Below are 13,955 nucleotides of genomic sequence, written 5' to 3'. Positions count from 1 at the left end.
TCTTGCACCATTTGCACTGATCCTTTTCAACTTGAGTATTGCTGTTCTTCGGATGGTGCTCAGTTTGAGGGGCTTTCCCTTGAGGTTTGGCATTCTTATTGAAGTTTTTTTCTTATCCTTCACAAGGTTAGCAGAGTCACCCTGTAAGGACTTCAGCCTTTCCTCTTCTTGAACACACATTGCGATGAGCTTCTCTATGTTCCACTTGTCAGGCTGTATGTTGTAGTTAACAACAAAGGTTTCATATTCCTTTGGCAAGGAAGCAAAAACTAAATGAATCAGGAACTCATCCTTGAGCTCTAAATCTATTGGCTTCAGCTTCGAAACCGTGTTGGTCATCTTCAAAATGTGCTCTCTGATACCGCCACCAGTATATTTTTTATTGAACAATTTCTTGATCGATGTACTAGCATAAGCCTTTGAAGAGCCAGTGAACTGACTCTCCACCTTTTTAGGTACTCCGTGGCGGTATCACAGTCTAGGATAGACCCCCTTATAGCATCTGAAATTGTGGACTTAGCCACCATCAAGAACTTGTGGTTTGATATGTCCCATTTCTTGTGTTCGAGATCATACTTCATTCACACTTCTGCATGATCTCGCTGCCGAGCAGTGAAATCAGCATCAAACTTGTTTTCTTCCCTCACCGGGTCCACTAGCTCAGTAGGACACGGGGAGGTTAGTGTTAAGTCATTCTCGTACAACGCAAGTGCGAGCTCATACTTCTCTCGCCATACTCTGTAATTTCCCCCTTTTAGAGGTGGTATTTGCGAGATGAATGCCATTGGGTTGAGTCCTAAAAAACATCGTCAGTGATAGTGAGAAAATATGACATTATAATTGCATGCTTTAATTTAACGTTGGTCAAAATTAAAACATACAATATTCTTATACACTAATTATATATCATCGTTGGACAGAAATAGAATTAATGTATGGAAAACTTATGATTAAACATTATAATATTGCTATTATCAACGTTGGTCAGAAAAATAATAATATTATAATTTACTGATTAAAATTGACTACTCTTCAAATTAAATTCTCCCGTTGGTTTGAATTTAATTAGAAAATTATAAACTTTAATATTGCAGCGGAAACATGAATAAATAATAATTATCTACTTTTCAGAAGTATTTTCTTGTTTATATCTACTTTCTAGAAAAAAGTAACACGCTGGTGTAATTTTACTATAAATTTTAAATCTCCGAAATTCATTAAAATTCATTCAAATATGTTTCTAAAAATTAAATAAACTTCAAAAGTTCTTTACTGTTCATTCTGGCCCAGCCTGCAGCAGCAATAAGCGACCCAGCAGCCATAGTACTCGGCCTGGCCTACAGTAGCAGTACGCGCGCAGGAGCTCACAGCGCCTCCCCCGCGCCCAGGCTGCAACCTGGGCTTGGGCTGGGAAAACTCTCGCCCGCCTGGGCTCAATCTGGGCCGACATGCTCTCAGCCGTCCATCCAGATCGGACGGCCAGGCGATGATTTCGGCTGATCAAAACCCCCCGGCCGGCCGCGGCACCGAAACCCTAACTCATTTGGCTCTTTCCTTTCTCTTTCGTCGCCGCGCCCCTTTCTCTCCTCAGCGCAGCGAGCAGCAGCAGCCGAGCGAAAGCAAGCGGTGATGGCGTCATCGCCGATCCCCTCGCCGGCACGCGCGCTCCCCAGCGGGTGAGCGCGCCGCCGTAGAGCGGTCTGGGCGGCGGTGCTCTGATGTCCCACACGCGCTGCGGTGAGAGTCTCCCGAAACCCTAGATCTGACCGTTCTCTTCTCCACCTTCTCTTTCTCAGCCCTGCAACGACATCGAGTGAGGCGAGGTGATGATGGCACCGATGCCGGCCCCCTCGCCGGCGCGCGCTCCCCAGCGGGTGAGCGCGCCGCCGTCGAGCGGCCTGGCCGCGGCGCCCTTGGCTAGAGCACGCGTCCGCTCAACATGCAGCGGCGGCGTTGGCCGGTGGCGGCGCTTTCCGTCGCTGGCAGCGTCCTCTCTGTGATCGGTTAGGGTTTAGGACTGTATGTGGGGTGCTAGGCGGCTCAGGCGAACCTCGTGCTTGATGTCCTAGCCCTCATCTCCTATTTATGGTGTTGTGCGATGGGAGCCCACCAGCCATATTAGGGTTAGGCGTCGCCGATCAAGATGCGAATCCAATGACCCAATTGATGGAGATCAACTAACAGCTCTCTCTCTGACCAAGAAACAGCGGCACCGGCGGTAGACAAGGGGCCGTGCCGTCTCGCTTCATGCCGCTCCTTTTGGGGCACCATGGGCGGGTGGGGCATGGCTTGAGAAGCTAGAATACTAGATTCGGTGGTTGGAACCGGCGGAGGTTTCATATATCAAGCAGTACAGGCACAACGCCGCATCCGCACTATTTTCCTTTTCCCGAATAAAAAACACACGCAGCCTTTTAATGAGCATGAGATATTTCTGTGAACTCAAAAGTTTGCTACTCCTCTTTCTCCAGAATACACCAAACCGTTGGTTCATGTCGCTAGTAGGCCTATACGTACGCCGATAATGAATCCATCCTCCATCACCCAGCTGCGTCATCTCGCATTGTGTGGACACGATTGATCGACATATACTGCTATTTGGTCCACACACACACACACATATATATATATATAGAACTACTATCCTGTAGCTGGCTACAGAATAACTTATTCTGTAGCCACTTTGAGTTACGATAATTACTATGTTATTTTACGAGATTATAGTAACTCCTTACTAAGTGGTTTAATATAACATTATGATAAATATCCCCATGTGTTATAGTAACCCAACTATCGTAAATATGTATTTATATTATGGTAAATTAGTATATAAAATTATAGTAAATGGAGGTGGCTACAGAATAACTTATTTTGTAGCCGGCTACTGAATAGCCTCTCCCTATATATATATATATATATATATATATATATATATATATATATATATATATATATATATATATATATATATATATAAGTTGTATCGATATATTCATAACCAAAATACTTCTAGCTAGGAATCACAATGTTGATTAATATAATGGACAAAGTGAGTGTAGGGAATGATGTTACCATTACCAAAATATACTTCATTCAGTCTCAAATTTGATTCCATCTAGGTTTGTTCTAAGTATGAAAACCTTTAAATGAAAAGTCTACACATTACGAATGCATTTTCAGTAATGAGTCTATCAATGTCAAGCTTAATTATGCAAATCGATTGGTGATCGATTTTATTTTCCAAAAAATAACTTACAAAACTTGATATAAATTTAAGTTTACAGGAAATTGCCTGACCAACAATGCTTTTTGTATATTGCAGGACACTGCTGTTCAAACTATTTGCACCGTATGTAGGTCAAAACAAACTGATTAGTATACTCGGACGACTCCTGGTTCTGGCCTCAAATTGAGTACTCTTCTCTCGTTGCAAGAACAAGAATAATTAAGCGGTGTAAAGGGCGGCAGTTTGTTTCCCATCCTGATGAAGTACAGACAAACTTCAATTTCCAGCACCAGCAGCAGCTTTTCATTACTCTAATACTGCTGCCCCCAAAGTCTCTGTACTTCGTTCTAATTAAGCTACCGGCCTGCCGTCTGAGATCTATAATTCATTCATGGGTTTCTCTAGCTAGGTCGTTCGGCACAAGATTCCAATGGTTTCCCTGTCACGCTAAGATTTTTATTTTCAGATCGAGCAAGATTTCAAAGGTTTCACACGCACGCATAGGATCGATCACGCGTGGACGACGCATATTCTACTCCTTCAATTCGATCTCGTCATGTCAGCTGACCAACTTTATTTCCGATCCTCAGCTGCTGCTAGCCTGCTACTACTGCCGCCGTTATTAATATTTTTTTTGTTAAACAAAACATGAGCTAGAAGGAGCTGGAAGCATCAATCTCATTTGCCAGGATCCACCAAAACATGCCATGTTACATTGTCCAAGCAGGGGAAAAAGTATTATATATATAATATATATATACATATATATAATATATATATACATATATATTCCTCACTCATTTATTGAGTCATGTCTTGATTTATATTTACTTTGAGTTCATAAATTTTTAATTAATACGTTTTCAAGCTCTAGACGACTAGGCCATCGTGACACCCAAAATTCGTCATTTTTCTTTTGTAAATTCTTTTCTCCTTATTTGGCTGAGTTCCAGATGGTGTTTGATTAATCTGATCGATGCTCTTTCTCTTTACTCTCGTTTAATGGCTTCATCTTTCTCTTTGCTGTAGTGTGTGATATCAGAGACCTAGTGGTTAAAAGAGACCGTCTCAGATTAAAGATAACATAGACGGTTCATCTTTTGGCGCGTCTATAATATCCTTGTGTCAGAGACAGGGTTCACATAATGTCGGGTTCATGAACCTGGGGTCCCCAATGGGCCCGCTTCCCAGCAAAAACTCGGCCCAACAGACGGCATAGCAACAACGCGCGTCTCCCAGGCCGGCCCAGATATCTAATGACAGGCCGGGAGAATGATCCGGTTCCCAACCGAAAGGCCTGGCCAAGGTGGGGACATAATCCGACTCCGACCTCCTTTTCCGACCGGGATACACCGGACCTCTGCTTGCAGCTCTTCCCCGACCGACACGGTCGGGGCCGACTCGGAATGACCGACCGGGGACGCCCGCTCGGTGAAGGCCCGGGGATCAGACAGAGCAGATAAGGTAAGGCGCTCAAGTCAAACCTCAATACCGAGGACCGTACCCTGCTATACCCTTCGCACCTACAGGGCGGTGCCACCAGGCCATGCCAGAAAGGCACTATGCAACCTTTCCAGGCGTGTCAGAACCCAAACAATATTGTAGGCGCCGACATTTGTCATACTAGGCGAACACGGTAGAGCCTACCACATGCATCTGGACATGAACAGTATTATGGGCGCCGACGACTATCTCATACCCGATAGCGTGAGCAACAAGACTAGGTAGCACACATACATTCTCTCTCTTTCTATGACTTGTAAGAGGCCATCTCCTTCGACTATAAAAGGGCATGAGCTCTATCCTAAAAAGGGATCTGGCGATTCAGAATCTGGCTCTCTAGCTCTCTTCAAAAAAGAAAAGCTAGACGATTCGAGCACTCAACCTGAGAACTCGAATAGCTTAATAGCTCTAGAACTCTAAAGCTACACAGAGCATACGCTCTAATACTTAGCGCATTTGAGAGCCCCCGTCACTCTCGACCCTTCGGTTTAGAGTCCGACCGGGCCTTTAACAACCCCCTTATTATTCCTACTCGTTTGTAACCCCACAGTAAACTTTGAGCACCTGGGCTTAGGAATAAAGTCTCTGACCAACCGAAACTGGACGTAGGGCACGTTGCCTGAACCAGTATAAATCATGTGTCATTGAGTGCTAGGCCACATCCGATCACAATGCATGGCAAAACTACAAATATTTACTTGTTGGTCATTTTTCGCACCGACAGTTGGCGCCGTCCGTGGGAAGGACGCCATGCGTTCATGCTTTTGGTCATCGAATGGCCCATCTTTCCACCATTTTTGGCATGGTGGGTTCAAGCGATACGATTCGCTTTGGCTCGCTAGAGTTTCCCACGCTCCCACCTGTTGGGATGTGGGTTCCTCCCGTCTTCAAGCCGCTCCAGACCTTCCTCTTTGGAAGTCTGAACTTCGTCGCTGACCAGCTTGGTGTACTCCACCTCCACAAGGAGGCACTTGTCTCGGCGCCCACTGGAGGAGGAGCGCCCTCCGTCGGCCCCGGGCCACTCGACGACCTCAACATCGAGACACCCGTGCTTCACCTCGAGCACATACTAGGCTCAAACTCCACGATGAGTAGCATATATATTGTTCTTTATTCACTATTTAACACCTTCTACCGACTCTCTAGAGGGACCCCGTTGTCCTCACCACGACTGCCGTACAATCGGTTCCCCTATGGCTTCGTGTCCCTTGTGGACACGTTCATGAGGGGGCTCCGAAGGATGCTAACGCCGCCCCCTCTCACATCTGAATTCGTTGGGATGGTGGGCTACGCTCCCGCCTCCTTTCACGACCTCGTAGATGACGTGATCAAAAGTGATGGCTCCAGCATCGGCGACATTGTGGCATTTGGCCACCCTCTGTCCAGAGAGTGCACTATGGCGGACGCCCCAGGACAGCCACCGATGGCAGCAGAATCTCTGTAGACTCACACCCCTATAGACCCTCATGTGAAGGCCCTCACACGTGCGCAGGAGCACGGTGAGGAGTTACGACAAAGGCGACAGAGTCAGCTGCCACCTACGCTGGCGCGCTCGGCGCAGCACGCTATGCCATGTGCGCGTAACCCAACAAGCGGCGCTCGAGGTCGCACCTGCTAGGTCTAGCATAACATCCTAGAAGGAGGGAACAATCCCCCACAGTTTGCTCAGGCTGGCCAGAACATCGCTGCTATGGTGATGCTTCTGCGTGGTCTGCCTAAGCCTGCCGACCTCTAGGAAGAGGCAATCCACCGAAACCTTCGGACGCTATAGAAAACCGCCGCCTTTCAACAGGCGGAGAGCTCCGCGTCATGAAACCAGTTCGTGGCCTCTTGCCCCACCGGGGGAATGGGGCCGTACTAGTCGAATCGCTCCGTCCACTCACCACTACGGTTGCTAGGCGTGGGGCAGGAGGCCGCGGCTGCACCATAGCCTGACTTGGTGTCCACACCACACCGACCACCTATGCGCAAATAGCTTAGGCCAAACCATGACGCTTGTAGCGTCATCAACAATCGACGCCATGCCCGGCACAATGATGATGTCCATCAAGTGGCTACGAGAGCAGGTGGCACGGGCCCTAGCTTGACCATCGAGGTGTGTGGGGACATGCATCCTAGGCATGGTGGCCGACCAAGCGACCAGAGCCTCAGCCCGGATGGCCCGGGACCACAGGCCTTTTGTCGCCGCATCCAGAGAGCGTCGTTCCCACAATGCTTTCGACCACCCACCAACATCGCTAGATACACCAGGGAAACAAACCCCGGTATATGACTTGAAGACTTCTGGCTCGCCTGCCGAGCCGGAGGAGTGGATGGTGACCACTTCATCATTTAGTATCTCCCCATCTACTTGGGGGAGCATGTTCGAGCATGGCTCAAATTCCTCCCGCCCAACAGCATCCAAGACTGAGGGATCTCAAGAGGGTCTTCGTCAGAAATTTCTAGCGGACATATGTCCATCCTGGGAATTCCTAGGACCTAAAGAGCTGCCAGCAGGAGCCCAATGAGTCCCTATGGGATTACATCCGTAGGTTCTCAAAATGGTGTAACTCCCTTCCTGATGTCGTTGACACGGACATCATCAGTGTGTTCCTCTCTGGGACAACCTATGAATCCTTGATCCACAAGCTCGGCTGTCTGAAGCCCCGTACCACCCGTGACCTGCTCGACATCGCCACAAACCATGCCTTCGGCGAGGAGGTGGTCGGGGGCGGTCTTCAGCGATGGTCTGGACAAGGGCAAGGCCAAGCGCGAGGACCAAGGTGAGGGTCCCTCCATGCAAAGGGGTAAGAAGAACAAAAAAGATCGGTGCTAACCGGCCAACCCAGCTTTGGTCACTGCAGCTGATCGTGTGGGCAAGCAGCCCTAGCAGGGCCAGCCCGACCACTTCGATAAGCTCATAGAGAGTCCATGCACCAACCACGCCTACCCCATCAAGCACCTCTACAAGGACTGTGAGCTCCTCAAGCGCTTTCTGCGATAGGCTGGCAAGCCAAAGGAAGGGAAGGGCAAGGAGGAGGCAGCCAAGAAAGGATGCACGATGGGCAAGGATGATGACGGCTTCCCCAACCTCGAGGAATGCCTCAAGATTTTTGGGGGATCCAATGCCATCCACTCTAAGCGCCAGCACAAGGTACGCTACAGAGAGCCATGTGCTGCCGAGATGGTGGTCCCCTCTTTCCTAAGCTGGTCGGTATCCCCGATCACTTTTGATTAGAGACCATCCTTCCCACATCGCCCAACTGGGTCGCTACCTGCTCATCATCGACCCCATCCTCCACAAGAAGCGCCTCACCAAGGTGCTGATGGATGGACGTAGTAGCCTCAACATTCTCTACGTTGACACCCTCGACGCCATGTGAATCCCCCGGTCAGAGCTCCGCCCAGTGAGCTCTCCCTTCCATGGCGTGATCCCAGGGACGCAGGCGTACCCACTTGGGTAGATCGACCTGCCCATCATGTTTGGCGACCGAGCCAACTTCCACTCGAAGATCCTCACCTTCGAGGTGGTGTTCTTTCTAGGATCCTACCACGCCATCTTGGGGCGGCCATGCTACACCAAGTTCATAGCGATCCCCAACTATACCTACCTCAAATTAAAGATGACAGGACTAAATGGCGCCATCACCATGGGTAGCACCTTTTCGCACTCCTACACGTGCGATAGTGAGCATTACGAGCTTGCCACGGCCATCATCAACTCCATCGAGCTTCTGAAGCTCAGGAATTTGTCGACTCCAGCAGTCCTAGACTACAATGAGCCGACCTCCTCTAGTGCCTTCCACCTAACTAAGGAAACCAAGGCGGTGGGGATTGACCCCGCCAACCCAACCAAGATGGTGCGGATTGGGACCAGGCTCCTAGCCAAATAGGAAAGCGAGCTCACCGACTTTCTACGTGCCAATTGCGATGTCTTCGCGTGGAAACCTTCTAACATGCTAGGCATACCAAGGGAGGTCACCGAGCATGCATTATGCCTCATCCCAGGCTCGAAGCCCACCAAGCAATGCTTGTGTCACTTTGACGACGAGAGGCATAGGGCCATAGACGAGGAGATCACCAAACTCCTAGCAGCCTGGTTCATCAAAGAGGTATACCATTCTGACTGGCTAGCTAATCCTGTTCTTGTGAAAAAGAAGACCGAGAAATGGAGAATGTGTGTTGATTATATTGGCCTCGACAAGGCATGTCCAAAGGACCATTTTCCTTTGCCATATATAGACTAGATAGTCGACTCCACCTTAGGATACAGAATCCCCGCCTTTCTAGATGCCTACTTAGGCTACCACCAGATCATGATGAAAGAGTCTGACTAGCTCACGACTTCATTCATCACCCCGTATGGTTCGTACTACTACGTAACCATGCCTTTCAGTCTGAAGAACATCGGTGCCACCTATCAATGGAGCATGCAGCGATGCTTCATCAACCAAATCGACCCGCCAGGCCAGCCTAACCAAGACAAGCAGCTGAAACCAACAATCGCTGTCTATGTAGATGACGTAGTGGTGAAAATGGCTCAAGCTAGCGACCTGATCATAAATTTGGTAGCAACATTCACAAACCTCCGAAGGTTTAATATCAAATTGAATCCCGAAAAATGTGTTTTTGGAGTTCCGAAGGGGAAGCTCCTTGGATACATTATGTCTGAGCACGGCATCAAAGCCAACCTCAAAAAAATCATGGCCATCTCCAACATGGGCCCTATACACAACTTCAAGGGCATACAGAGGCTCATCGGCTATTTGGCCGCCCTAAGCCGGTTCATCTCCCGACTAGGGGAACGGGGGATGCCTCTCTATAAACTTCTCAAGAAGACAGATGCATTCATCTAGACAGAGAAGGCACAGCAAGCTTTGGAAAGCCTCAAAGCATCACTAACATCGGCCCCAGTTCTTGTTGCCCCCGAACAGGGAGAATCCCTCCTCTACATCACGGCAAACAACCATGTTGTGAGCGCCGCCCTCATCGTCAAAAGGAAGGAGCCGAGACACCCCTTGAAGGTTCAACGACCAGTATATTTTGTTGGTGAGGTACTCACCGACGCCAAGGCTCGATACCCCTAGGTGCAGAAGCTTCTATACGCAGTGCTGATGGCGACCTAGAAGCTCCTGCACTACTTCACCGACCATTAGGACATAGTCGTTACCTCGTGCCCGCTAGGAGACATCATCTGCAACCGCGATGCTACGGGACAAATCTCCAAGTGGGCTCTCGAGCTCATGGGTCATGACATCAAGTATGTCCCTCGCACTGCTATCAAGTCTTAGGCTCTCATCGACTTCATCACCGAATGGACGAAAGTCCAGCTCCTGACCCCGGACGTCACCCATGAGTACTGGATAATGTACTTCGATGGGTTGCTTATGGCGCTTGGCTCGGGGGATAGAGTGGTTCTAATCTCCCCAGATGGGAGCAGGCTCCGCTACACGATCTGCCTTCATTTTTTGGACTTAAACAACGCCGTGGAGTATGAGGCCCTCATCAACGGACTGCGCATCACCGTCGAGCTTGGCGCTACATGGCTGTACGTTGACAGCGACTCGGTGTTGGTCATCGACCAAGTCATGAGCGAGTCCTCCTGCAAGAGCCCTCTCATGGTAGCATACTGCCAGGAGGTGCACAAGCTCAAGGACAAGTTCTGAGGGATCGAACTGCATCATGTCCCTCGAAAGGACAACGATGTCGCCGATTTCCTCGTAAAATTGGCTGCCAGGCGGGTTCCATCTCTAGATGAGGTCCTCATCAATGATCTCCATGACCTGTTTGCCCGTGTTCTGGAGGATCTGATCCAGACATGCTCCGACACCAATCTGGCACTCAGGGGCTCCAACCTCCCGATGTGCCCTGACCCTGACCAAGTGCTCGGGGGCTCCAACCTTGGTGCCTCCATGATGACGTCGCCCACCGATGTTGCCATGGTGGCACTCGATTAGGCTGACTAGAGAGCACCACTACTCGCCTACCTCCTTGAGGTGGCTCTCCCATCAAAAAGGACTAAAGCGTGATGAATCACTCGACGTGTCAAGACATCCGTCGCCATCGGTGACGAACTTTACAAGCAAAGTTCATCGGGAGTACTCATGAAGTGCATCCCGACCGACCAAGGGAAGCAGCTCCTTGAGTGTAGCACCTGGTTTTAAAGACAAAACCAGATACACACTATATGTGAGCCCAGGAAGTCAAATCTCACATATAGCCACAAATAAGGGTAATATCAAGAGACAATACTTATTACATAACGTATTAGTAAAAGGAATATAACCTTAGAGTATAGATAGCGGAAAGTTGGCTCCGATCTTCAGGCGAAGACTCCAAATCCACAGGGACGACTGACTGGTTGACCACAAGCCTAATTCCTCTAGACTAGCAATCTGGTACCCATCCGAGATTTTTATCCAAAGTATAGAAAGTAAAGGAAGCGTAAGTACATGTCGTACTCAGCAACATAACATGGGATTCATGAGGCTCAAAAGGCTGACACTAGTTTACTGCGATTAGCTTTAATAGGTCATCTTTTTAAGCAATTGAGTGACAAAGAATTTATTATTCCCATAAACACATGATCAGGTAAACATGAATAATGAATAGCATAAACAATTAATTATTAGTACAATTAACCAGTAGTGATCATCTCTATTCCATAAGGGTCCAAGGCCGCTCATCTCTGTGAGCACGGCTGTTATAACAGTTTTACACTCTACAGAGGTTGTACACTTTCACTGTGAGTCATAATTTACCCTTTCGTCCGAGGTAGCTAACCTCTTGACCCACTTCCAAGGAAGGTCAGCAGGGTTCACTATGAAGCCTTTCAAAGGTTCATCTAACAAGTTAGGGCCGCTAAGGTTTCCCCATCAATAAGCATAAACTCCCCTCCAAGGAGTGACTAACAAGTGCACCCACTTGGCAGGCCAAGATCATACCTGTCGGAGCCCCTCTTGCGCCATAAAGGTAACCACTAACAAGCTAGAAAAGGTCCTCATACTGAGCTAAAGCTAGAGCCATATAGCCCTCATAGTTGTACTATAAGTCTCGGATGATCGCTTACAGATAAGTCTTTAGGGAGAGCAATCTGAAGCATTTAGAAAGTAGCTAAACACTCCAGCCCCCTGTTTCCATGTTACTAAAAAGTCATGTTTTAATGTTTATTGAATATACCATTAGTCAAGTTACAAGATCATGGTTTTGATTAAGCACTAGCAAAAACCTACCCAATGCAATATCCCAAAGGTATCAAGGTACAAGATATCAAATATCTAGGATATCCTTATTGGCAACAAGGTAGACACATGCAATATGAATTAAGTGATTAAAGGTGAATAGGTAACAAGGATGGTCCCATGCTATACTTGCCTTACACACCGATCCTTTGGTAAGCTTTATTCTTCAACGTCCTTCTTTTTCTTCTAGATCACCACGTATATCTCACCAACTGGACGTAATCGTAGAACACCACACAAACATCCATACACATACATGCATAGCATACAATTGCATCTATATCAGAACAATACACCAATCATAGAAAAATAAGTAAAAGAGTTTGAAATATGATTCTACGCATCGCTATGAACACACAGTCGCGAGAGGCACACTAATCGGAGCTACGGTTGAAAAGATACAACTACCGAGAGATTCGCTTTATACGTGAAAAAGAAAACTATAGGCTTTATTTATGTTAACTATATGAATTCATATATAAAAGATATTTTATAAATAATATAGATTAAATTAAGTCAATTTTAGATTTGAATTAAAAAAACTAATGTAAAACAAATCATATTTTATTTATAAAATCCAGTTGCATAATCATTAATCAAGATATGATTTAAACCATGATTTTTTTTCTAAAATAGTAATATAGTAAACACTATTACTAATACGTAGATCTCATCGTTGTGAATCTATCACAACTTGAATGGACTATTTTAGAGTTAAAATGAATAAGTTATGATTTAAACAAGTTTTACTTTAGTTAAATAATAGATTAAATCTACCCATGAATTTCAAATATTGAAAACATGCCTAACAGTAGTATAAACACGTAGAAAACGTAAATACGGTACTAACGCAATTCGATCGGGTCAAATCGGACTTAAAACGTAAAAGTTATGCACGAAATAAGGTTCAGTGGCATTTTGTAAATAACTCGAACTCATTTTTGAATTAAAACAATTAAAAATCTGAATTTACATGGATTTTGGACTGCGCGCACTATTTCTAGAAACTACAGGGTCCTAAACGAATAAAAGCAGGGCTGATTTTTATTTATTTTGAACTGCTACGAACTGCAGGTTGATTCACGAAAAATATAAGGGCTTTTCTGCAAAAATATGTACGGCTTGACTGGTTGACCACATCGGCTGACTTGACCGACACATGGCGCGCGGGGACTAGTGCGGTGCACCATGCGTGCGCGGTGGACCGGTGACATGGGTGCTGACATGGCACCGTGGGCCGAGTCCACGGCTTGTGGTGGACCGGTTATGATCCAACCGGTGTCATCTAATCCTGAACGTTCATCGCGAATCGGGCGGCACAGGCGTGTACGGGTCAACCTCCAGCGGCAACACAGGCGGCTCCAGCGAGCTCTCCATGGCCGGCGGCGAGGTAGCACGACGGCGGACGTCGGGAGGATGATTTCGGCCATCTTGAGATAAGCCAAGGGCACAGATGCATAGCGTGGGGTCTTGCAAACTCAACGGAAGGCGAGACTAGGATGGGGATCACGTCAGAGCAGCGGTCCCATGGCGGTGCCATGGCTGACGACCCGAAAGCTTGCTGATACAGCGTTCTAGGGCACTAACCGAGACAAGAAGGGGACGAGGAGGTTTGGGAGCTCACCGCGAGTCGGATCGAGGTGGTTGCGGCGTCTAGGAGGTCTCCGACGGCACGGGTCGACAGCAGCGGCGGCTGGAGAGGGAGAGAGGGGGCGGGTGAGGAAAAACTGAGCAATCCATGACCAAAACCAAGAATTAATGGTACCTATGGGGGTGGGGGGACAAGGCAAAGTTTTGGTACACGTCGGAGTCATGATTTGGGGCCCCGGAATGAGGAATCACGGCGGTGGCTGGTGAGCGTGAGCGCAGATAGAGGAAAGGGAGAAGAAGGGGTGCAGCTTAGAGTTTTATAGGTAGGGCGAGGTGTGGTAGACGGAAGGGGAGCAGGAGGCGGGTGGATTTGGTCGCCTTCCTTGCATGCGTGGAGGACCAGCAGCTTGCCGTAG

Source organism: Miscanthus floridulus, chromosome 7 (assembly GCF_019320115.1).
Source record: "Miscanthus floridulus cultivar M001 chromosome 7, ASM1932011v1, whole genome shotgun sequence".
NCBI lineage: Eukaryota > Viridiplantae > Streptophyta > Magnoliopsida > Poales > Poaceae > Miscanthus > Miscanthus floridulus.
This window is presented reverse-complemented; position numbering follows the sequence as displayed.